The 10,461-nt window shown below is 37.6% G+C and overlaps 1 protein-coding gene across 2 annotated transcripts in view; it reads right to left on the bottom strand.

Moving 5' to 3' along the window:
• Window positions 1–10,461, bottom strand: part of LOC100616966 (EGF-like and EMI domain-containing protein 1) — a 787,120-nt gene that overhangs the window by 32,650 nt on the left and 744,009 nt on the right. The window lies entirely within an intron of this gene.

Raw genomic sequence — 10,461 nt, 5'->3', positions numbered from 1 at the left:
TCCCTTGTTTCTTCCAGAGTACCAAATTCTATAAAACACAAAAACAAAACAAAATAAACACAAAAAGAAATATTTTATTAATACATTTTTCAGTTCAACAACTTTTTGGTCTAAAGAATCCAGTATTATTAAGTGGATAAAATGAACACACACATCTATAATTTTACTATCCCATTATAGATATTATTAAGAAAATATATGGCTGTCTCCTTCAGGAATGGCTTTCCTGGGGAAGAATTAAATTACATATTATTTACACACTATGTCTAACTAATTATTGACCTAATTAACATCCTAAGAAATGAGCATTTACTATCTTCTTCTAGATGTTCATTATTCTTCTCTTGTAACATTGCTTTATATTGACTTCTTGATATAGATTTTATTTTCTCCCAGTAGAATATAAAGTGCAGAAATGGTTTTTAGTATAGAGTTAAATTGAAGGCAAACCTTTCCCTTCTTCTGTGTCCTCCATTAAAGCCCTCCCTGGACACTACATGGAATGGTCTCTACTCTGGGTTCATAAGACTACACCAGCTGAATGGAATTTCTCATGTTGGAATGGTCTAGACCATACCAGCAACATTGGACTCTGTCTGATATCTAAAGATAAGCCCAGAAAAGTCAAAAGATCACAAGGGAACTGCAAGGAGTCTCCAAATCAGACCACCAAGGGATTGTGATCTGTTCCAGTGGAAGGGATGCTAAGCACAATGAGGCTTCAACGCCAATGCATTAGAGTATAGAGGGCAGTGGGCAGAGGAAGAAGGAGATAGCTGATGGTACTTACCCACCCTGTATGCTCCTATCAGGCTGGTGTTAACCCTAAATTTAATGCAAATAAAACTATTTTGTTGAAAACAAGAACAGCAACAGGGAATATGCAAGAAAACTGGGCATTACAGAGGCCCCTATTGTAATGGCTCAGAGGACCTAGCAGCCCTTGGCACAGAGACCCATTAATCTTGGTTATTACAACCAAGTCCTTCCTGACTCACTACTCCTCTTCTGTAATTCAGGTATTCCTTTCCATAAACCCTAAATAGATAATAAACAATTGCCCTATCATCATTGGCCATGACTGATCAGGCTTGGCGAACAACCACCCCCAGTGGGCTATTACTCAATGATGTCACTCAGTTGCACTAAGAGTTGACATTTTTGCTACCTCATATTGTTTACAGATGGATAAAAAACTTGCATCTATGGGTCACACTGGACAATGGGTTCTGAACCACGACTGACAATCACCTGCATGAGGAATGCTCTGATTAGATCTCTACTATACTCCATAATCCAGAATTTGGAAATCCAGAGACCTGGATGAGGGAAGAAGGGCATTGAAGCTGATATCTCATGTACTATTGCTTTGTATTCTCTCCCCAAACTTTCTGGCTATTTCTAAACTGTGTTGTCTAACAAGTACCATCCCTCTCATCAATCTCTCATTGGAGGTTTGACAATGTCCCTAATATCCTGGATTCTTATAGGTAAGCCTTTGCCTTGTTTTCCTTAGAACCAGGACACCTTAAACTTTCTACTCTCCTCTTCTCTTGTCCTCTCCTTGCACAACTAATATAGCTCCTTATATTATTTCCCCCATTATTTGAACTCTTTAAGACAAGAACTCTCTTGCATGCTTATTATATTTGTATCTTGAGCATGGCACATAATAAGTGCTTAATAAATATATTTTCATTTGTTCCCCTGTTTTCGTTGACCTGTTAGTGATGAGTGTGAGAAGTCCTTTCTTATTTAAGACTCTAATACTTGAGTGTTTGAAGCATAAAACTTAGAGCTTGTCATTTCCTAGTGAATAGACCTTTAACATGAGAGAAAATCCCCAAATAACACTCAAATTTCAGCAGAAGGGGACCTCAGAGGTCATCTAGTCCAAGCAGAACATTATAAAGATGAGAAAAGGAGGTCTAGAGAATGGAAGTGATTTTCCCCAAAGATCATATAAGCAATAAAACATAGACACAGTATTTGAACCCATGTCCTCTGATTTCAGATCAAATATTCTTCCTACTAAATCATTCTGTTTCACCTATATAGAGGGCTCTGAATCAAGATGTGTCCAATTTGAATACCTTTGAGTAATCATAGGTTGTAGGATCATGTATTTGGGGGCTGAAAGGATCTGAGAGGCAACAGTCTAAGCCTTTAATTTTAGAAATGATAAAACTGAATTCTGGATTATTAAGTGACTTCTCTAAGGTCAAATGACTACAAAGATCAGAGGTAGGATTTGAACATGTCTTTTTTACTATCCACTTTGCATACTACCTCTACTTAATTTTAAAATCTATGAAGCACTCATATTTATTTCATTTGAATGTTGCCATCATATTGTGAGGTATATAGGTGAGGAAACTGAGGCTTAAAGAGATGCAGAGTCTTAGCCAACTCATAAGTGACAATATTGTAAACTAATTATGGATAGCAAGTGAGTAATCTCTTGAGGTGGCAGGATGCCCAGTAAGAGGAAATTGCAACCACTGACAATTGTGGAATCCCCTCAAGTGGCAGGATGCCCTACAATAAGAAATATGCCCACTCACGGCAATTCGATCATCCAAAGACTAAAGACTGGAGAAATCAACGTGGGTCAAGGGCACAAGTAGAAGGTAGAGGGAGGGTAGAGATTAGAATGGAAACTTTAGTAGAGAATATCCCTATGAATGAGTATGAGGAAGTAAATTGGACTTCTGTAGACCTTGAAGATGCTTCAACTACTGGCCTGTGATTCTACTCACAGTTCTCAGTTAGTTGGAAATAATTATTGCAATGTAGAAATCTGGGTGCTGTCGCAGCTTTTTATATCTTCAATTTTTTGAGTGTTTTTCTGAATTTCAGCTATAATTAATTTTTTTATGTTAGCATCTCTAAACACAGTGCTAAGGGGTAAAAAAATGACATTACCTATTAATATAAAAAATTGGAAGTATGCTGTATTCCTCAATTTCCCTAATGATTCAACCACCATATAAATGTTGAAGAATGTAGTATTCATTTACATATATGTATATACATATATATACATATATATAAATTATTTTTCTAATGGTCTTCACAAAACACGTGAGGAGAAGGACAAAGCCAAAACTTTCTACAGGTTTTTTTTCCACTCCTAATTTAGGCAGTTGTTCCCTAAGGGAAAGGAGATTTAGAAACAGCTCTCCCAGCCAGGAACTTAGGGCCCTGTTGCTGAGATTTAAAACAGCTGTGTTCGATCTAATTTAAGGAGAGAGGGAGAAAAGAAAAAAAAATCCAAATTTACTTACCTGTGATCAAAACAAGCTATTAAAAAAGTAGTCACAGTAGAAAAAAGTTTAGGAAAGTTAAGAAGATTGAGGGTATTTCATCACACTGACCTGGTCAGCCAAACTGTGAATATTATGGTTGAGACTGAAAAAAATCTAAATTTAATTGGTTGCCAAGGGAAATCCCAAATAATAAAACACCCAAGTCAGCTGCCAAATTTTATGGTGTTTTAATTAGAACAGGAGGAAGAAAATATTAGAGGGAGAGAGAGAGAGAGAGAGAGAGAGAGAGAGAGAGAGAGAGAGAGAGAGAGAGAGAGAGAGAGAGAGAGAGAGAGAGAGAGAGAGAGAGAGAGAGAGAGAGAGAGAGAGAGAGAGAGAAGAAAAAAGGGAGAGAAGGACAGAAGGACAGAGGGAGAGAAGGAAAGAAGTTTAACTCAGAACCACTCTGGCTCAGGCTGAGCCAAAGCGGGGAAAGAGATCAGTCCTTATCACTCATGAGACCAATCTGAAGGAAAGCAGTCTGCTGGGCTCCTCCAACCTCAAGCTCCAGCCTCGAACTGAACTCTTGCTCTCCTCCCAGGAAGTCCCAAGAACTCCAGAGGCTGTTTTCTATCTTACTTCCTGCATCTCACATGTGCCAATGGTGATTCAAGCTTGACTTAGGACTGCCCAGAGGTCTGTCCTTTTTTTGCACATGTCTGTTGAAGGCCATATTTTCAAATAGTTTGAGTTTGCTGCAGCCCTTCCTAATCTTGTTATACTGAGTAGGGTGGAGAATGTAGTTTCCAAGACCTGATTCTCTTATTCCAAGTATCTCTATTGTTATTGATCATGAAATAGCTAAATCCGATCTTCTAAAGAATGGTCTGAATAGGGTGGAGTAGTTTTGAAATTCACAGATGCCTGTACAGGACTAGACAAATGGGAGAATTTCTCCATTTCTGTATTTGATATTCATTCCCACAATGAACATATATTGGTTGAGTCTGTGCATCTCCTACTGTGTCAGCACATTTGGCACCAGCAAAAAGAAAACGTGGTCTGACTTTTATCATTAGAAGAATTAGAAGCAATGAGTTGAGTTTATTTGCCTATTATGTAGGATGATATAGATAGAGAGCTGTGAAAGCTTAAAGTGCTGTTAAAATACCAACTATACCAACTATAATAACTATATGTTATATATGTAAAACAACTAGGTCCATAATTGTAAATCTGATCACTTCTGCTATATGCTTTTTAATCAATGTAGCAAAAAGGCAGGTCATTTGGTATAATTTGGGACCATGTGAACAAACCCCAGGTTATCTGATTTAGATTTCCCACACCTGCTGGTATAGTTGTAGATCTCCATTCTCCAAAGCTGATATCTGGAGGAGAAGACAAGTCAAGGTTGGGTCTTTGTTGTCCAAAGTCCAGTCGCTTTTAACTGTGCTTTCAAGACTGTACTAATGAGACTTCTTTGCATTATTTCAAAAGAATCAGAGAGAATGAAGCAGTTTGGTGAGAAACTCTGTCTCTGTAGGCTTTTTTCTGTCCATTCAATTGTAAACCTCAAAATTCCTTAGACTTATAAATGTTGGAAATTTCACCATTGGGATATTTCATACTTGGAAAATTTCTTACTGATAGTCTATTGGAATGGGAACCCCATTGGCATGGGAGGTTCCTCCTCCTCCCTTCTTAAGATTACTTTAGGACAGAAACCTTTTGCTGAACAATGGAAAGGACTTTGACCTATGCTTAAGCATAGAACAGGAATTTCTTTGAGTCTTGATTGATTTTAGAATTGATACAATGGAGATACTCCACCCTATTCAGTCCTAATAGGATTGAGTAAGGGCTGCAGCCTAGATCAAAATTTAATTATTCCAATCTCTACCATACTCAAGTTAACAGGATTTAGAAAGGGCTGTAACAAAGGAGTAAAGATTTAATCATTTGAAAAATATGACCTTCAACAGACATGTGCAAAAGCCAGAAACCTCTGGGCGGTCCTGGGTTAAGCGAGAGCCTCCATTGACAGGGAAATTGATGAAGAGTGATTGGTAGATGTGAGGACTGAGGGGAGGCAACTTGGATGGTGTCCTTAAAGATAGGAGGGTCTGGAGACTGGAGGGGGTTGAGTTTTTGGGTCGGTGTGGTTCCTGGGCTCTGAGGAAGCTTGCTCTGAAGGCAGCTGAAGGTGGGGGCCTCTGAGACTGTTTCTCCATTTTGGACACGTGAGTAATAGGGACTGATCTCTTTTCTTTGCCCCAGCTATCTAAGGGCTTGGGCCTTTTGGCCCAGCCTAAACAGAAGGGGTATTTAAGCCCTATTCCCTTCTCTCCCCTTTCTCTCTCTATATATATCTCTAATTCCTTTCTTGCTCCTATTGTAATTAAACTCCAAAAAAGGCTGACGGCTGACTTGAGTTTTTCATTTAGGAATTACATAGCTGATTCCTTGGCGACCTTAAATTAATATATATCAGTCTTTTAAAGTGATTCCCTTGTAACACAATGTAGGACATACAGTGTGGGCATTTGCAAGAGCCCCTGATCACACTGATTCTTTCTTCCCCCGCCTTCAAACACTCCCCTTTCTCATCCCTTCCTCAATTTGCTTTTTTATTTCTAGGTTCTTATTTTCTATTATGATACTGATTCAGTATAAACAAGGGAGTTATCACTGGGGAAAATCCTTTCCAGCAGCAGGAGTGATGCTGCTGCTACCTTGTCTATTTACATCTGAGTGCATACCTTTTCGTTTGCCCAAAATGTTTTGAGAATTCCATCCCTGGTCTGGTATGATGGGATATGGCACAGCCTTTCATTGGGTACAAACTATCAAATGACCAGACTTCTTCATTAGGAAACATCAACAATTCATCACTGCCGCAAGCTATTTTTCCAACCTTATCTCTAATGACTTTTTCATAGAGTCCTATGTTCCAGTCAAATCAGAGGATTAAAAATTATTTAAATATTTATTTTGTTTTATCTCCCTTATACCTTTGTTCATATCATTCTCTCTGTGAGAAAAATATCTCTAGATTCCATCAGTTCAACTCCTACCCATAATTCAAGATTTGACTAAAATATCAACTCCCAAATTCTCTGCCTGCTGCCCTTTGTCCATATATCTTCATTGTGGTATCTCTTCAATACTCAGCTTTGTGGGCCCAGGAGCACTTCTAAATGGTTCCTTCACTTTTACTGGCTCAAATTATCCTATCCTGAAAACCAGGAGAAATGTCACCATGATAATTCTCCACTATTTGGAAACTGAATCCTCACTTGTAAGTACAGGGTTCACTGTATTATAAGATTATTATTTAGAGGAAAACCACAAATCCTTGAGGGAATGAACATTAATGATCCAAATGTAAGTCTTTATATGATCATATAGAATAAGCTCCTGTTAAGTGTGTCTTTGCCCTTTTTTCTTTGTTGTTCAAAGTGAATATGGTTCACCTCCTCTCCTCTCCTCTCCCCCATCTCTTCTTCTTATCTTTCTTCCACTTTCCTCCCCTTTCTCTACACCAGATACAATTCTTATTTTCCCCCTATTTGCCCCTCTGCATACCCAGAGATTTAGATAATTCTCCTAAATGAAGATTTTTAAACCTTTTTTTTGTATCAGAACCCCTTTGGCAACCTGGTAAAGTCTATGAGCCCCTTCTTAGAATAATATTTTAAAATGTAAGATATTTAGGATAACAAAGGAAGCTAATTAAAATAGCAGCCATCAAAATATTTTTCAAAAATTTAAAGGAGGGATTCCCTATAGATTGAGGCTCCTTAGTCTTTTCATGTGTCATATATCCCTTTGGTGGTTTTCAGAAATTTATGAACTCTGCATTTATAAATGCATAATATAAAATCCTTAGCATTACAAAGGAAACTAATTAGATTTAAATATAATTGTCAGAGGTGGAGTCAAGATGGTGGCTTAGAGGCAGCAAATTTCAGACCTCTGCAAACCTTTCCTCACTGAATCAAAAACACATCAAGACAATAAAAAACACAATGGAGGGGACTGAAAACCAAATATAACAACAGGGCAGAGCTAGAGAGCCCTCTTGCTTGACTAAACTTAAAAAGGTATGCCCCCCCCCAAAAAGTCTGAACTCTAGAATGTGTAGGCTTAAGAGGAAGGAAGAAGGATGGTCCCAGGACCCCTGTCCCACCTATAGTTCTGAGCCTCTAGTGGTGACAGGAATCTTTGGGCCAGCAAGGGTGCTAGTTTGGAGGAAGTACCTTGCTGGCACAGCTGTGTCAGGCTCAGGGAGTTGAACATAGGCAGCAGTGAGGCACCTGGAGGAGAAGTGAAGAGCAGGCAGCCCTGTCCCAGCCAAGGCACTCCATCTTGCCCCACTCCTTCTCAATGTTTTGGCCTCAGGGCACATCCAACTCTGCAAGAACAACTCCACTTTGGCTCAATCTTATCAATATGGCAGATAAGAAACCTTCAGAGGGCAGGGAAGCTCAAGCTCCAACACCCCTCCCCCAGATTGCTCTGAAAGCCTTGCTGACTCAGTTCCAAGGGCAAATCCTGCAACAAATTACAGTCAACAAACTTGATAACAGGGCAGGAAGCTCAGTTCCTTTTCAGCTTTTGCAGTCAGCAGGGGAAGATCTGACTAACCTGATCAATCAGTAGAACAGAGAAGAAGCCCCTTCAGGACAGAATAGCCCAATCCCATAGATCCAGTACATAATGAGAGGAGAAAGACTACAGGCAATTACAGTGGGGAAAGAAGGGGAAAAATATGAGTAAACTATAGAAAAAGAAAAATGAAATTACAATCAATAACTTTTTTCCAGGCAATGAACAAAGAGCAAATGGAACAGAGGAGGGCAAGGAAAACCAAGAAAAAAACACAGAAACTCCAGTGAAATGGACACAGGCTTTGGAAGATCTCAAAATACAATTAAAAAATAAAACAATTAAGAGAGACTGAGGAGAACTGGAGGAAGAACTTACAAAGCAAAATAAGTCATCTAGAAACAGAAAATAGTGTCTTGAAAGCCAAAATTAACCAGCTTGAAAATGAGGCAAAGGAGATGAAAGATGACTTACAAAGAAAATCAGATTAGAAGGAGAAGGATGACCAAAAAGCCATGGATGAAATTTAGCCCTTAAAAACTAGAATACAACAAGTAGAAATAAATGACTTTATAAGGTAGCAGGAAACTATAAAACAAAATAAAACAAAAAAAATTGAGGAAAATATGAAACACTTCATCCACAAAATGGAAGACCTAGAAAACAGGTCCCAGAGAGACAATTTAAGAATCATTGGATTACTGGAATATCATGATAAAAGAACAAACCTTGACATAATTCTACATGAAATTATCCAAAAAAACTGCCCCATCATTCTAGAGCAAGACGAAAATGTAGAGTTTGAAAGAATCCACAAATTAACTCCTATACTTAATCCTTAATTGACAACACCCAAGAATGTTATAGCCAAATTCAAGAACTATCAGACCAAGGAAAAAATATTACAAGATGCTAATAAGAAGCCATTCAGATACAATGGAACCATAGTTAGGATAACATTGATTCTGGCTGCATCTACACTGAAGGACTGAAAGACGTGGAATATAATACTTCAGAAAGCAATGGAACCAGGTCTACAACCAAGAATCAACTACCCAGCAAAACTGACTATATTCTTTCTGGGTGTTAAATTTAAAATTTTAGTTTCTCTCCTAAAGGTATGGTCTTTTAATAAAATAGAAGACTTCCACACAATCATAAAGAAAAGACTGAACTTGAACAGAAAAGTTGATGCTCAAACACAGAACTCAAGAGAATCACCAAAAGGTAATTAAGAAAAGAGAGAAAAAAAAACAGCAGCTTTTTTTAAAGGGACTCAATAAGTCGAAATAATTTATATCCCTATAAGAAAAGAGGATATTGGTAACTCTCAAAAATTGTTATTATCACCTGGGTATCTAGAAGAATTATACTTAGTGAGAACATTGACAAACTATATGGGATGAAATGCCAAGATATATATGTGTGTATATTTATGTATATATGCATATATATGTATAAATATGTATATATGTATGTATGTGTGCATAATTATATAAAAACATATAATTAGAGGTAAAAAAGAGGTTAATAATAAGAGAAATGGGGAAAATAGACAAAATGGGGTAAATGTATACATCATAAAGAAACACATGATGGGAGTTGGGGAGAAAACCAATACAATGGAAGGGTAAAGAGGTTGGAGACAATAAATACTTTATTCTTACATGTATTGAAATTGACTTAAAGACTAAAGAACAATCAGATCCATTGGGGTAGAGAATTAATTTGTACCCTATAGAGAAGTAGAAGGGTGACAAATGGACTGGTGGGGAGGGAAGTAATAAAAGGGAAGGTGAGTGGGGATGGGAGAATAAAAATACCCTAAAGAAAAATAAGAGGGGAATAAGAAAGGGGGGAAGGGAAGCAAAATAAGGGTGGGAAATAGGGGTACTGATTAAAAACAAAACACTGGTGTAGAAGGAAATAGTGAAAGAAGAAAGGGCAGGACTAGGAGTGTAAATCAGAATGTTGGGAAATACACAGCTGGTAATCTTAACTCTGAATGTGAATGGAATGAACTCACCCATAAAATATAAGCAAATAACAGAGTAGATTAGAAACCAAAATCCTACCATATGTTGTATACAAGAAACACACATGAAGAAGGTAGACACACATGAGGTAAAGGTAAGTGGATAGGGCAAAATCTATTGGGCATTAACTGAGAAAAAGAAGGTAGAAGTCACAGTCATGATATCTGACAAAGCCAAAGTAAAACTAGATCTAGTTAAAAGATATAGGGAAAGTAGTAACATCCTGAAAAAAAGGCAGTATAGACGATGAGGAAACATCAGTCCTCAACATGTATGCACCAAATGGTATAGCATCTAGGTTTCTAAAGGAGAAACTAGTGGAGCTCAAGGATGAAATAGATAGAAAAACTATACTAGTGGGAGACCTGAACCTTCCTCTATCTTAACTAGATAAATCAAACCAAAAAATAAATAAGAAAGAGATCAGAGAAGTGAATGAAGTCTTAGAAAAATTAGAGTTAGTAGATATGTGGAAAAAATAAATAGTGACAAAAAAGGAATATACATTCTTTTCAGCAGCACATGGCACATTCACGAAGATTGACCAAGTACTAGGGCATAAAAAC

The sequence above is a fragment of the Monodelphis domestica genome, chromosome 8, assembly GCF_027887165.1.
Source record: "Monodelphis domestica isolate mMonDom1 chromosome 8, mMonDom1.pri, whole genome shotgun sequence".
NCBI lineage: Eukaryota > Metazoa > Chordata > Mammalia > Didelphimorphia > Didelphidae > Monodelphis > Monodelphis domestica.
Note: the sequence above shows the minus strand (reverse complement) of the source record. Positions and strands in the feature narration are given on the sequence as shown.